The following is a 15201-nucleotide window of genomic DNA, read 5'->3' as shown; positions in this document are numbered from 1 at the left end:
AGGATCACTTCCAAGGCTGGTCCTTTTTCAATAGCAGGTATAAGGCTGCCAAGATTGATGCAACAGTACATATGAATTTCTCATAATAATTCATGAACCCAAGGAAATACCTAAAGTCAGGTACTGATGTGGAGGCCAGGATCTTTGGGCGTTCTCACTTTGTCTTCCAACGGGTGTAACCTGTCAACTCTCTAGTCCAATAGGTCCCTTGGAGTGCCTGGAGCACATGGTTCCCTTCTGAGGTGTACACCCACATTGGCGAAACACTTGAGCACTATGTCCGGGTTTGCCACGTGCTCTTTCTTGATGTTCTGTTTATTAGCACATTATCCAGATAAATGGCAACCTGGGGTAGACCTTGTAAAATCTTCTCCATCATCCACTGGAAAGGGGTGAAGACTGATGATAGCCCAAATGGCAGTCTTGTATATTGGTACAAATCCATATGGGTGTTAATTGTGGCATGTGTCTTGAACTCTTCATCAAATTGCAATTGCAGATAGGTCTGTCTCATGTCCAGCTTCATGAAGGACATACCCCTAGCCAGTTTTGCATGCAAGTCCTCTATGTGAGGGATTGGTATTTATCCAGTTGTGATAAGCAATTTACCATTTGCTTAAAATCCACACAAATACAAACTGAGCCATTAGGCTTCAGAATCAGTATGACTTCTGCTACTGCACTAGTTTGATGATTCCCTTGCTTTCCAGCCTCCTGATATTGCCAGACTTGGGGTGGAGGTTGAAGTGACAACAGAAATGCCAATACTGGCCACAGTTCATCTCCACCACCAAATAACTGCACAGAGGCCAGTATCCTGTCAGCATGTCACCCTTTATTTACCTGTGCACAATTCATGAGTTCTGATCAGCCAGCTCAAAGCCAGTCTCTAGGCTGAGATGAGCTTTTGAATCTCTTGTTTATATCTGTGAACCAAGGGTCCTTGACTGGCCCAGGCTAAAAACGCTAATCAAGAATTTCACATTCGATGAGATCCACTTGGTTTCAATCACTACACACAGGTCCTTGGACAGGATGGCGGAGGGGATATTGGCCATTTGCAAGCAATAGGATTAGTTCAGTTTAGGAAACCTGGTCAGTATGGACGAGTTGGGCTGAAGGGCATGCTTCCATGCTGTATGACTCTACGACTCCAAACCATCTTCAAATGAAACGTTAAACCATCTGCCTGCTCTGAAGCATATAAAAGATTCAATATTTTGAAGAAGAGTAGGACAGTTATCCTGGTGCCCTTGTTTACCTTACCCCATAATCAACATCACAAAAGCTGATTTTCTGATCCTTATCACGTTGCTGTTTGCAATAATTTGGCTGCCACATTTCTTACATTCCAACAATGCCTACATTTCAAAGACCCTCATTAACTATAAAACATTTTGAGGTATTCAGTGAATGTTAGTAGCGTTATAGAAATGCAAGTATTTTTCCCTGTTCCCAGCTGATATGCACTTAATCAATTTAGATACTTGCTGAAAAACTCCTGAAGCATCAATCACATTCAACCAACATTAAAGGCTTAACTCAGAAAAATTAAGTTTGAAAGATTATCTTTTATGAATGAATAAAGCTGATCATTTTAAAAGGTACACTGACTGTTTGATAGTGATACAAGCCATCAATCTGTACTTGGTATTGTGAGATTATGAAAGCCTTGCTAGAAGTAGTTAAAAATCACACAACACCAGGTTATAGTCCAAGAGGTTTAATTGGAAGCACACTAGCTTTCGGAGCGACGCTCCTTCATCAGGTGATTGTGGAGGGCTCGATCTTAACACAGAATTATCGGCATCTCCAACTCATTGCTTGAAGTATTGATGGATGAAGTTCAAAGGTAATGGATAGATATATTCAACTGATGGGCTAGCGGTCAATATTTAGAATTTCTATGAATAAAAGCACTTGTCAACTATATAACAACGTGCTAGGTGATAAAATATATACTGCCTGGCTGCCATTATTGTGTGTACTTACCTTCCTCATGCACCAGCACTAAGATAGTAGGCAATCACAGCACGCAGTGACCAAGTTAAAATTGTCACAATTCTAGCAAAGTTACTATTATGTAACGAAGAGCTCTTGGGGTGTGAGTCTAAAAGCTCCCTGAAAGTGGCAACCCAACTAGTTAAGACGGGAAAGACGAATGGCATGCTAGTCTTAATTGGTCATAGTGTTGATTAAAAAAGTTGGAGCTGTCATAACTGTAAGAGACTCTATCAACACAATATAGAAAGGATGTAGAGGCTGTGGCAAAGGTGCAAAAGATGTTTGCCAGGATGTTGCCTGGATTGACGTGTAGTAGCTATAAGGAGAGGTTACACAAACTTGAATTCCTTTTGCTAGAGCATTGGAGGCATAAGGCACCTTGATAACAATGTGTATATAATTATGAGAGGCATAGATAGGGTGGATAATCAGTCTTTTTTCTCAGGATGGAAATGTCAAATACAAGGGGTCATAGGTTTAAGGTGATAGTGCAAAAATTTCAAACTGAGGTATGAAGCACAGTTTTTTACACAGAGGGTCGTAGATGGCTGAAATGTACAGCTAGGGGAGATGGTAGAAGCAGGTAATAGCCATGTTTAAGAGATGAACAAGCAGAGAATAGAGGTATAAGGACTATACAGGCAAATGGGATTAGTTTGAATACCATCATGGCCAGCACAGACATGAAGGACTGAAAGATTTGTTCCTATAATGTACTGTTGTATGCTCTATATAGTACTGAAATTCTGAATTAGCACAGATTGTGCCCAGAGTCTAGAAAATAATTTCCAGTTAATAATGGTTTGATAACAGGCTTTTTCTCACTCATGAGATGTGGATATTTTGGGTTGGACTAGCATTTATTGATCATCCCTAGTTGCCCTTCAGGAGGTAGTGGTGAGCTGCCTTCTTGGAATGCTGCAGACTGTATGCTGTACATAGACGCACTCTGCCACTAGGAATGGAATTCCAGGATTTTGACCCAGTCACGGTTCAGGAACAGCAATTCCAAGTCAGAATAGTGAGTGGCTTAGAGGGCAACTCTCAGGTGGTGGTGTTCTCATGTGTCTCCTCACTTTGTCCTTCTAGTTGGAAGTGGCTAAGAGGTTGGAAGGTGTTGTTTCAGGATCTTTCTGTCTCAGGATATAGAAGGAAGTAAAGGATTGTGACAAAGGGGCCAGGGTTACTGAATGGATCCAGGGTTACTTAAAGTCAGTGCAGAGGCACAGGAAGATAATGGCAAGGTCCACTATGCCAAAGGCTGCCGACAGATCAAGAAGGACAAGCTGGGAATGTTTGACTTTGTCTGGATCAAAGAGGATGCTAACCATTTCAGCACTACATCAATGAAACATTCAAAAAGGGAATTCCTGGAAACTTGAGTATATTGTGGTCAAAACAACATGTCAACATGTTCAAGAATGTTTTAATGAATAACAAAAAGTGCAAATATTCTACAAATGTTTGCAAGAAGGAATTAATCTGGCATTTATAACTGGCATTCATATAAAGACTATTGCTTAAAATTTTAAAGTTGGACAAACACTGTAGAAGATTAACAGAAAAATATGATATTGAATCAATGGATTCAATCTAGGTTTCCTCCAGGTGCTCTGGTTTCCTCTCACAGTCCAATAATGTGCAGATTTGGTTGACTGGCCATGCTAAATGTCCCATAGTATCCACGGATGTGCAGGCTAGATGGATTAGCCATGGGAAATGCAGGGTTACAGGGATAGAGTAAAGGGGTGAGTCTGGGTGGAATTTCTTCAGAGGGTTGGTGTGGACTCAATCGGCCAAATGACCTGCTTCCACACTGTAAGAATTCTATGAGATTTGAAATTGGGGACTGACTAAATTTACATAATGAAATATTGAATGCTGCTTAAAACTAGATTATGTTTTCTCTGCTATTTGTCTTGCTGGAATCACTGCTGATCACTCCTTCCCCTAATATCACATGGACTCAGAGACAGAATATGTAGCCCAGGTGTCCACTGGTGTGGCCTTCCAGTTGTCTAAGTTGCACTATTTCCTGCTGTCTACATGGGGAACTGGGAGTTAATTGTAGGAAGTGGCTAGAAATCATCTCAATACTCATGTCCAGGATTCACCTTGAACAAATGTCTTCAATGGAACAGTTCTTCTAACATTCTACTCATTTAACACTGTTCCTGTCTCCTGTAGAGATGACACTGTCCTTTCAGACTTTGGAGTCATCCCCTTGGCAATGACAGTATGGCCAAGTGTCAACATATGCAGGAAATGACCCTCATTTCAGAAAAAATTAATTACAGTTATCAAACAGATTCCATGAATGTCACCATTTAAATAAGTCAAGTCCCTGACCTGAAATGAGAAGGTTTTCTAATGAGGAAAGGTTGCACAGACTAAACTTGTATCGATCAACATATGAGCAAGTAACAATGATAGGCTACTCAACACTTCAAGCCTGTTCTATCATTCAAAAAAATCATGGCTGATTTGATTTTAACCTCAACTCTACATTCCTGCACATCCCCAAATCTTTCATCCCTTGATAATCAAACATCTAATTACTTCTGCCTTAAAAATATTTAAGGGTTCTTTATTTACTGCCTTTTGAGGAAGGGTATTCTCAGGACTCTCAATCTTCTGAAAGAAAAAATGTTTCCTCATTTCTGCCTTAAGTGGGCAGCTCCTTATTTTAAAATTATGATCCATTGTTTTAGATTCTTCCTCAAGGGGAAACATTTTTTTGATATCCACTAGGCTGAAGTCCCCTCAGTATCTGCTATCTTTCAAATAAGTCAACTCTGACTCTTCTAACCACCAGATGCTAAGCACCAGCCTATCTAGCCTTTCCTTCAATGGCAAGTCACTCATTCCATATATTAGTCTCATAAAGTTTCTCTGAATTGCTTCCAATGCATTATATCCTTCTGTATGTATGATAACCAATACTATATACTATACTCCAAATACAGTTTGACCTGTATAACTGAAGCATAACCTACTCTTGCATTTACTTCCCCTCACAATAAAACATAACATTTTGTTTGCTTTATTGATTACTTGCTGTGCTTGCATACTAACCTTTGTGATTCATGTACATGGACACCCAGCTCTCACTGCATCTCAGAGCTCTGCAATCTTTTAGCATTTGGACAATGTGCTTTTCAAAATTCTTTCTTCTAATTTCACAATTTCCCACATTGTACACCATTTGACAGATCTCTGCCCATTCATTTAACCCATCTATAGTTCTTTGCGGACTTCTTATGACATCTTCATAATTTACTTTCCTACCTCATTAGAAGAATGAAAGATGATTTGATTGAAACAGGCTACCTGTGCAAGGGTTGTTTCCTCATTAGGGAGAAGCAAGAACTAACGGTCATTATTTAAAAATCAGTCACCTATTTAAAACAGAGAATTGGCATTTTTTTCTCACAAAGGATCGTGAGCCTTTGGAACTTTCTACCCACAAGTGTGATGAAAGAATAATTTTGAATGCTTTTTTTTAAAGCCAAATGTTGAAAGGTTCTTATTAAACAAAGGGGTGAAATGTTATCAGGGTAGGCACGAATGCAGATTTAACTTTACAATCAGATCAGCCATGATCTTATAGAATGGTGGTCCAGACTCAAGAGGCTGAATGGCCTTGTTATATTAATTAGTGTAAATTAAATTAATCATTAAAATGTCCTCAACAAGATTTTAATGCAAGGTGATGAAATAGCACTCAATTCTCTATGTGCAGGCATTATACTTCAGAATAAGGATGAACAAAGCACCAGACTTTGTCAATATGACAGCATTCATTCTGAATGTAGGCAGATGATAATTATTAGATTTGTAAGAAAATTTGTATTCACAATCATCCTGCTTAATTGTGCAAGTTCCCCTCTGTGGAAACCATTTCCCTGACCTGAGGCAACCACGTTAGCTGAATTGTTAAAATTTACAAGAATTCTTTACTTCCCCGCCCACTGATAAGTTCCTCCCGGAGAGGTTCCTCTCCACAGGAGTTCTGTTAGAACAATGCCACTGCTAACAGAATGCTACTGGACCACCATTCAAATTTAATATTGTTATAGTCACTGTTTATCTGCCACTGTAAACAGGATGCTACCGGATCATTTAAATTTGTTTGACCAGTTAATGTTGTTAGACCATCTAATATTGTTAAACTATCAATTGTAGTTAGATACGCATCGTTCTGTAATCAACAGTCAGCCATTTGTAACCCTTTATAACCTGTATGTGCCTGTAGCTCGGGGAAGTGGTTCTGGTCCATTCGTGCTGAGTAGTTACTGATCTCTTCCCATGATATTGTGGATAAACATGTCACTTACTCAAGGCCTGTGTACAAGACTTAATTGGCAAAAACAAAGAGCTTTTCCAGTACATTCATAGCCAATTTATTCTGTGCTTAACTGCTTTATCTATTAACACAAGTACTGGAAAGAAAAAGAGAAGTATTTAATAAATGGAGTTTTCATTGTTCATAGTACAGTTTACAGGGTGTTCGGTGTTGGATATATTTTGTTGTTCATAGAAATGCTGAGAGCTGTTTGATGAAAGCAGTAGTTTCTGGACATCATGTATGAAAAACATAACAAAAATGTGACTAATATTTAAAGGAAAACACTAGAACAATGCATTAGATCACTCAGTTAAAAATCACACAACACCAGGTTATAGTCCAACAGGTTTAATTGGAAGCACACTAGCTTTTGGAGCGACGCTCCTTCATCAGGTGATAGTCAATTAGGTAACTCAGACATGGAGACCGCAGGATCTAGCTTTATTTACTATATCCCACCTTAATCTTCATAAAATTCACAATTACCAAATATTCAGGAATATTAGAAAAGGAAAAAGAGCAAGGGCTGCGGCAGTATAAATTGAGAATTAACTTACAGTTCTAAATTAAAAGGATATGATTCTAGCACTGAATATATCAGGCTTGAGTTAAGGAAGAAAGGAGCAGTTTTATGTTGCTGAGAGCTTATGCCAGAATTCCAAGGGATTTTTCCCCAAAAAATGAGTTGTGAAAATTTCATAGAGATTTATGGAGGGTTTACCTCTGTTAGGCCTTGTGACATTTCTCATGCAATTTTGCACCTAATTGTGAAGCACAATACCTCTGTAAAGCACATGGTTGGCACCATATGTGCAGGAAATCTGATTTCAAAGGTCAAACCAGATTCCAAAGCAAAAAGATGGTACAACGCAGGTAGTTTGTACTGAAGATTGCACCATGAAAAACAATATTGTAAACATTTCACTGTACTCCTGTACTTCTGTACCTGAATATACATGACAATAATCCTAATTCTAATTCTGGCAGCAAGTAATCTGTTCAAAAGCTGTGCAAACAAAGCATTTCAGTGAAGTTCAGAATCAACCTAAGTGAAAGGCAAATTTCAGAAGATGATCAGAAGAACTTACAACCATTCACATCATATGTCCTGAAACGGCAGGCCACACAAACCAAAGTTGATACAGGGACTGGTATCAAGCTGATAGTAATTTGCATCCTGAAAGGCATGTACGTTTGCAAGTGGCACTCTACAGAACAGCCTACAACAAGATTGCCGCACATCATATAATATATCACAAATTCCATTCATTGGTAGAATCACACTGCGGTGCCAATATGCAGGCTTCCCAAAATGTTTTTACTTAGGGGATACCAGTGATCCAACTGTGGCTGAACTATCAATATGCACAGGTCTTATTGTGGTTTCCAATTTATAAATTCAAACTGCATCCACTGTGGCAGAACAGATCATATGTGATGTAATCAAAACAGTTAATGAACTCAAAGGCCTACAACCAGATGGATTTGACACAATCATAAAATTTGAGGTTGATGTAATATTGCATCTTATGGATAGTACAGTTTCATTTGTGGATCCTACAAGACACATTCGGGAGAAGTTTCAAGTGGAACTGTTTATTTTGATTGGTTCTGATTTGGATGCTGCAAAATGAAGAATAAATCAGATGTAAGTAGACTTTACAGGGTGTTCACTCTCCTGGATACTGACCTATGAGTTTTAGGTCTAGTGTGCCTCTTTTGCTGTCTTGAGTCTATGTACTGGCAGCAACTACAATGGCTTGCTGGCCTGGATTTGAAGAAAATTTCAACCACTTGACTGTGACTTGGCTTCATTTTGGGCTTTTGCTGTGGACTGACTGAGAACCCCTCTGTTCAGGATATGTCCTGAATGATTTTATTCAATTGCCTGCACTCACATGGTGTTCCCCAAGCTTAGTTAGACTGCCAAGGGTGTCAACTTCTCTCAGAATATCCTGTAACTCATATGTCCCACTTGCCACATTTTCCAATGATAAAGCCAGTTGTAATGCCTGTTTGAAGTCCAACTTCAGCTAGTAAGTGTTTTTGCACAGTTACATCATTAATCCCACTCTTGTTACCACTGAAATAACTCCAGCATCCTGTCACCAAGTCATCCTTTATTTAAGCATGTAGAGTCCTTGACACTAATCCAGCTCCCTGTGGGAAGAGGTCTGCCACCCTACGTACCCATAATAGGCCCACACAGAACATAAGCAAACATGGTCAAACTATACCAGAAGCATCTAGAATGCCTCAGCAGTGACCAGACAAGCTGACAGGTGAAACCAGACAGCACTCGCAGACAAGGGAATACATTTCCCAAAACACACGAACAATACCGGGTCAACACAGCCCCGAGGGCAGTCTCATAACACAGCAATACCAGGGTCACACAAAGAACAGGTCAGACGGAGAAACACCACCAAGGATTTCGCTCTCAGGATAGAACAATGGAAGCACCATACTGCTTCAAAAGAGACATTCTCACTTCCCTGAGAACTGGAATCTCCTGATCCCATTGAGTTTGTCAGGCTGTTGCACTGTATCGACAATCAGGACATTCTTCCAATAGCTGTTTTTCAATTGCGACCATTGTAACTGGATTACTCCATTTCCAAATACATTGTATCTTTCCCCATTTTAATTAACCTTATTGTACAAGATTCCAATAAGACCTAGTTTCATTCTCAGCTCGAGAAAGGGAATTCTTGGCTACCTGGAGAGACTGTCTATGCTGTTACAACTTAGTCAATTTCTCTTCCTTGATATCGCCGTACTAATAAAAATTATTTGTCAATTTCACTTCGAACCGTGTTTTGACATCTCTAACTTATTGGGCTAATTTCTCCAGCACTCTCTCAGAGTGAAGGAAAGCCTAGTAAGGGCAATGCTTATGGACTTTCTATTCTTTTTTTTGTTTTTACCCCCACACTACCACCTAACAGCGGTAGTGCTTATTTTTGCCCCAGCACCTATGGTGTGTGTGCAGATGTGAGATGCAGTGAAAGACAAAAGGTGCACGAATCTTTATTCAATTCCCACCACCAGGAAGAAAAGAAACACCCAAGTGGCCAGTGACAAGCAATGCCCTTCACATCAAAGGGCAATGCTGTGTGATCAAACTGTGAAGGGGAGGGCAGGGGTTACATCAAAATAGAATTGGAGGGAGAAATAATACACTCCACTCCCTGCGGCGCCCATTTCTCCCTGAACAACTCCAGGGTGTTGGTGAACACCGTGTGTTCTTTCTCCAGGGACACCCAGGCTCTAATGTAACCATGGAAGAGGGGCAGGCAGTCGGCCCTAACGACCTCCTCCACGGCCCGCTGCTTGGACTTGTTTATGGCCAGTTTGGCCAGGCCCAGCAGCAGACCCACAAGGAGGTCTTCAGACCTGCCCTCCCCCTTCCGTACCGGGTGTCTGAAGATCAGGAGCGTGGGACTGAATTGCAACCAAAAGCAGAGGAGGTTTTTGAGGAAATCAAAAAGGGGAGTGCAAACGTCCACACTCAATATATACATGGTCCACGGACTCCACCGCACACCTGAGCATCCTCCAACTGGTGCACTACATCGGGTCCGAGCACCGCCGTTTTAAGACATCGGATGGCAGTGGCCACAGCCCTGCTCACTATGTCCTGTGGCAGCGTCCAGCCCAGGCCCCGCCACCCAGCCCGTCCCTGACCTTGGTCACCCTCGCTGCCATGGCCCTCCCCTCCGACAGCCACTCCAACCCACAAGTACGGAGGTGCAGATTCCTGAGCAACGGCTCCCTGATGACAGCTGCTACTCCTGCCGGAGGGTAGGCACAACGCGATTCAACCATGTTCCAGACAGTGATCAGGCCCTGGTAAAAGACAGGCAGCGTCCTGAGGGTGACCTCTAAACTGTCACGGTCGATGAACAGGAGCTGCGTGTCGTAGTTGAGGTTACAAATCTGGGGAATAAATATGTCGCCAGGGCGCACCACCTAGGAGGAGGCTCGACGTAAAGGTATCGCTGTAAGGTCTGAAGGCGGAAGGTCGCGACCTGGGTGCGGACGTACACCAGCGACTGACAGCCCCCCTCAATAGGGAGACTCAGAACCTGCACAGTGACCCAGTGCATCTTTTTGTCCCAGAAGAAGTTGACTAATGTTCTCTGGATGTCAGCGACAAATCCAGGAGGAGGGACCAAAATGACCAGCCGGTACTACAGATTGGCAGCTACCAGCTGGTTTATGACGAGTACTCGACTCCTGTAAGATAGCACTCGGAGCAGTCCTGTCCAGCGGCCTAGACGAGCCAAAACCTTGGGCCTCCAGCTCCTGCCAGTTCGCCGGCCAGGATTCCTTGACCGGGCTTAGGTAGACCCCTAGGTTGAGGAGATGGATATTACTCCAGCTGAACCCCCGTAACTCCTCCGGCCAAGGGTCCATCCGCCATGGATTGACCAGTAGTCCTGAACATTTGGCCCAATTGATCCTGGTGGAAGACGCTGCCGAGTGCACGGCCTGGCACTCGCGCATCCTCCCCAGGTCAGCCGGTCAGTGAAAGTGAGGATCGTGTCGTTGGCGTAAGCCGAGAGGACCACCCCCGTGCCTGCGCTGCGCAGAACCAGCCCCGACAACCTCCTCCGCAAGAGGTGAAGGAAAGGCTCCATGCACAAGGACTACAGCTGACTGGACAGGGGGCAGCTTTGATGTACTCCTCTCCCGAAGCAAAGAGGCACCGTCAGGGACCTGTTAACTTTAACCAGACAGTCTGTGGCAACGTAGAAAAGTCAGATCTGGGTGATGAACTGCGTCCCGAACCCAAATGCCCGCAGAGTCCCGATCAGGTACTTTTGATCGACCCTGTCGAACGCCTTCTGGTCGAGAGACTGGAAGATGTTCGGCAGCCCAGGCCATCGACAGAAATGGATCAGGTCCCAGACCAGGTGGACGTTGTTGTGTATCCTCCCGCCCGGGACCGTGTAGGACTGTGACTCCGCGTCATTCCCAGTATCCACTACCAATCCCGAACCCTCCACCGGGAAGTCGCACTCAGTCACCGGCCCCTCCCCTACCTTGGGAGTGGGGCCAGGTCCGGCACTGCCAACTGGCCTCGAACCCCCAGCAACCTCATCCCCAGGGTCACCGGTGCACTCCTTCCTGGAATGTCCCGAGGTCAGGTCATCTGTCCCTGGCTGACCTGGTGAGGATGTGCGAGTGCCAGGCCATGAACTCGGCAGCGTCTTCCACCAGGATCAACTGGGCCTGACTGGATTTCACCCAGAGGCTCGGGACCCCGCTCTTCTCCCGACCCCGGGACGACCGGAATAGGTCCCCCCCCAGGGCCAAGGCCCCTGGAAAAACAATCTGGGAGGGATGAGTGAGGATAACACCTTCCTCCCCTCCACTGCTCGACTACCCAGCAGTCATTTCAATAATTCAGCCCACACCATGGCCTAGATTGGTTTCACGGTTGTCCCCAGTGGCCGGTGGAATGATGGCAGCAGAAGGTCTTACTGCAGTCCCTGGGGGTTCGGGCAGGTTAGGCCATGGTGTGGGACAGGCAGCAGACGCTTTGGGCTCTCCCCCTGGGGAGGGACAGCACCACCGGTGTGCCATCAGGAAATCCCTCTTCTCCAAGGGGCGGCACCTCTGCCCCAGGGAGACAAGGGGGAATTCATGGGCCATCCCTTCCCCACCCACCTTGGTCATTGGGCCTGAGGTTCCTCCCCCAACTTCTCCAGAAATACTATTGGTTGGGGGAAGGCTGGGGGCGTGGCCAGGGTTGGGAGATTGTGGCCATGCCCCTGATTTATAAGGTGATAGTGGGCAGGGCAGGGGCCCAGTTTCCTGTCCAGGAGCCAGAGACACAGCTGCAGAAAGGAAGGCAGTGGTTGATTCCCTAAGGTTAGTGCAGGGGGCTGGCTGAGTGGGGCAGGGTCTGGGCTCATGGACTCCCGGGCTAGGTTTTGCAGGGCCAGGACCAGGCAGCGATGCCCCAGGAGTTTCTGTAATGGGGCGGGGATTGAGTGTGGGGTCAGGAGACATGGCAGGGATCAGTTATAGATTCGGGGGTTTGGGAGTCAGAGTTCCCATGCATGGATGATGCTGGTACAGCACGGGGGCAATGTTGTGCCAGGGTGGAGAAGGTCGTGGGTCCGTTTGAGGTGGGGGGATGACGAGGTAGTCTCCACGGGGGTGGGCTTGGTGCCTTGTGTCTTTTTCCACACCTTCTGTCTGGCTAGACGCTCACCCCCTCCCTGCCAGAGGCTGAGGCACCAGGACCCTTTGGCTTAGCCCCCCACTGCCGGGGCTTGTGGTGTTGACTTCGGGGGAGGGGGAGTGGGTGTATCGGTGCCACCCTCAACCATTGGCGTGGGCTGAGTAGCCTTCTGGGTGGAGTAGTTCTTTCTTACATGCCCCACGTCACGGCACAGGTGACACTGCATGCCATTCGCCATTCAGAAGATGCGCTAGACTGTGCCCTCGTGGAGGAGGGTGAACGAGCCCTCTGTGATGTCCTCCTGGGCCAGGCAAATGAACGTCTGGTGCCGGAAGGTGAAGGCAGGGTCCTTCAGACCGAGCAGGAGCGGTTGGACACCTGACCGGATTTCACCCAGAGTTTGAAGATGGGGGAGAAGGAGCTCACTGGCAATGAAGGGCGGGACATTGGAAATCATGACCCTCTGGGCTGTAACCTCCAAAGGGTCAATGGCAGGTGTGTCCTGCCCACAATGAGCCCCCTCTCCACGGCCAGGTGGACCACCTGCTCGGTCCTGAGGAAAAATACAGCCTCCCTATGCATCCTGGCTGCAATGACGATGGCCAGTGGGCCGACCACACTTGCCAGGGCCTTACTGCAGGCCTCGATGGACATGTTGGGGTAGGGATAGGCCTTGACCTCCAGGCGTTTGGTGAGGTGCCAAAAGGGGGTCGGGAATGCAGCTGGAGCTGAAGCAGCTGAGCCCATGGCAGCGGCTACCCCGGCATAGGTGCGGCTGGGCACTGTGGTCCTCGGGATTGCCATGGCTGTGCTGTTGGGTGCTGGTGGAGATAGGCCCTGGGACACTACTGTAGTTTTGAGTCCAATTGGGGTCCCAGGCCCCAGGCAGCAGCAGTGGTGGAGGCAAGCCTCAGGTTGCAGCAGTCGAGGTATTGGGAGGGGCCCCAAGGCAAATCCTAGGCAGCAGCAGTACAAACAGGCCTTGGGTCGCTGCAACAGGAGGGGTCCAGGGACCAGAAGTGGGAGTGGGCCCCAGGCAGCAGCAACACTCCCTTGACTTGGCTGAGGCTCTGGCAGCAGCAGTGGAGGTAGGCCTCAAGCAGCAACAGCAGTTGGGAGAGCTGTGGGCAAGGCTCAGGCTGCAGCACCAGGACTCAGAACTTTCACCCCTTTCTCCTCCTCCTTCTTGTTCATTCTCCCTTCTTCTTCCTTCTCCCTTCCTCCATGTCCACCACCACCTCCTCCACCTCCAATGCACTGACTGTGGGCCAGTTCCATAATCAGTCCCCTCCTTTGTCCCAAACAAGGGAGAGTCCTTGACACTGATCCAGCTCCCTCAGAACCAGGTCTCAGAGTGAAGGAAAACTTAGTAAGGGCAATGCGTATCGACTTTCTGTTCATTTTTGTAGTTTTTAAATTTTTTTTTCTGTTCTTTTTCTTTTACTTCCCCACACTACCACCTAACTGCGGTAGTGCTTTTTTTTGGACTTTATTTTTTTTCTCTACTTCTCAGAGTGGACAGGATATCTGGCATTCCTGTTTGCTTTTTAAATTTTTCTTCCAGAACCTGTGGCACTGCTATTTATTTTTTCATTTATTTTTCTTTCGTGTTTTTTTTCCCCACACTACCACCAAACTGCAGTATTGCATTTTTTTTGACTTTTTTTTTATAATTTCTTTTTTTTTTCCTTTTTTTTAATGCCGGATTAGAAAGTGCTAGAAACACCTCTGAAGAAGGGTCACTGGGCTCGAAATAGCTCCACAGAGGACGGTATCCCTTCACTAAGTCACCCTTTATTTACATGGGCACAGTACATGACACTGATACAGCTCCCTCAGAGCCCGCGACATTTCTGGATTTTTTTCTTTTTTTTAATTAGTGAAAGACACAAGGTGCACAAATCTTTATTCATATTTCCACCACCAGGAAGAAAAGAAACGTCTGAGTGGCCGGACTTTCTGTTCTTTTTTTCGAGGAGTAGCAAAGCCAAGCCCCAAAGCCTAACGTTCAACCAGTTTTCAGGGAAATGAGGAAAGTCAAATCCTGACACTCCTTTTCTTTTGTGTGAAGGTGTGAGACACAGTGAAAGACACAAGATGCACAAATCTTTATTCAAATTTCCACCACCAGGAAGAAAAGAAACACCTGAGTGGCCGGAATTTTTGTTCTTTTTTTTAACACTGGTCCAGCTCCCTCAAGAGCCAGCTCTCAGAATGAGCAAGACCCTTGATCCTCCTGTTTATGTTTTTTTATTTCTCCCCCACGGCAGTAATAGAAAGGGGGCAAAGTCTCAGATACAGTCACATAGATGGGTAAACTCCAGGAAGGGTAAGAGAGGTAAGCAGCTAGAGCAGGAGTCTTTTGTGGATATACCCATTTCAAACAGATATGCTGTTTTGGAAAATGTAGGGGGTGATGGATTCTCAGGGGAACGTAGCATGAACAGCCAAGTTTCTGGTATTGAGACTGGCTCTAATGCAACAAGGGGTACGTTGGATTCCAAGAGATCAATTGTGTTAGGGGATTGTGTAATCAGGGGTACAGACAGATGTTTCTGTGGCCAGCAGAGAAAAAGCAGAATGGTGTGTTGTTTCCCTGGTGCCAGGATCAAGGATGTCTCAGAGAGGGTGCAGAATGTTCTCACGGGGGAGA

The sequence above is a fragment of the Hemiscyllium ocellatum genome, chromosome 2 (assembly GCF_020745735.1).
Source record: "Hemiscyllium ocellatum isolate sHemOce1 chromosome 2, sHemOce1.pat.X.cur, whole genome shotgun sequence".
In the NCBI taxonomy this organism is placed as follows: Eukaryota; Metazoa; Chordata; class Chondrichthyes; order Orectolobiformes; family Hemiscylliidae; genus Hemiscyllium; species Hemiscyllium ocellatum.
Note: the sequence above shows the minus strand (reverse complement) of the source record.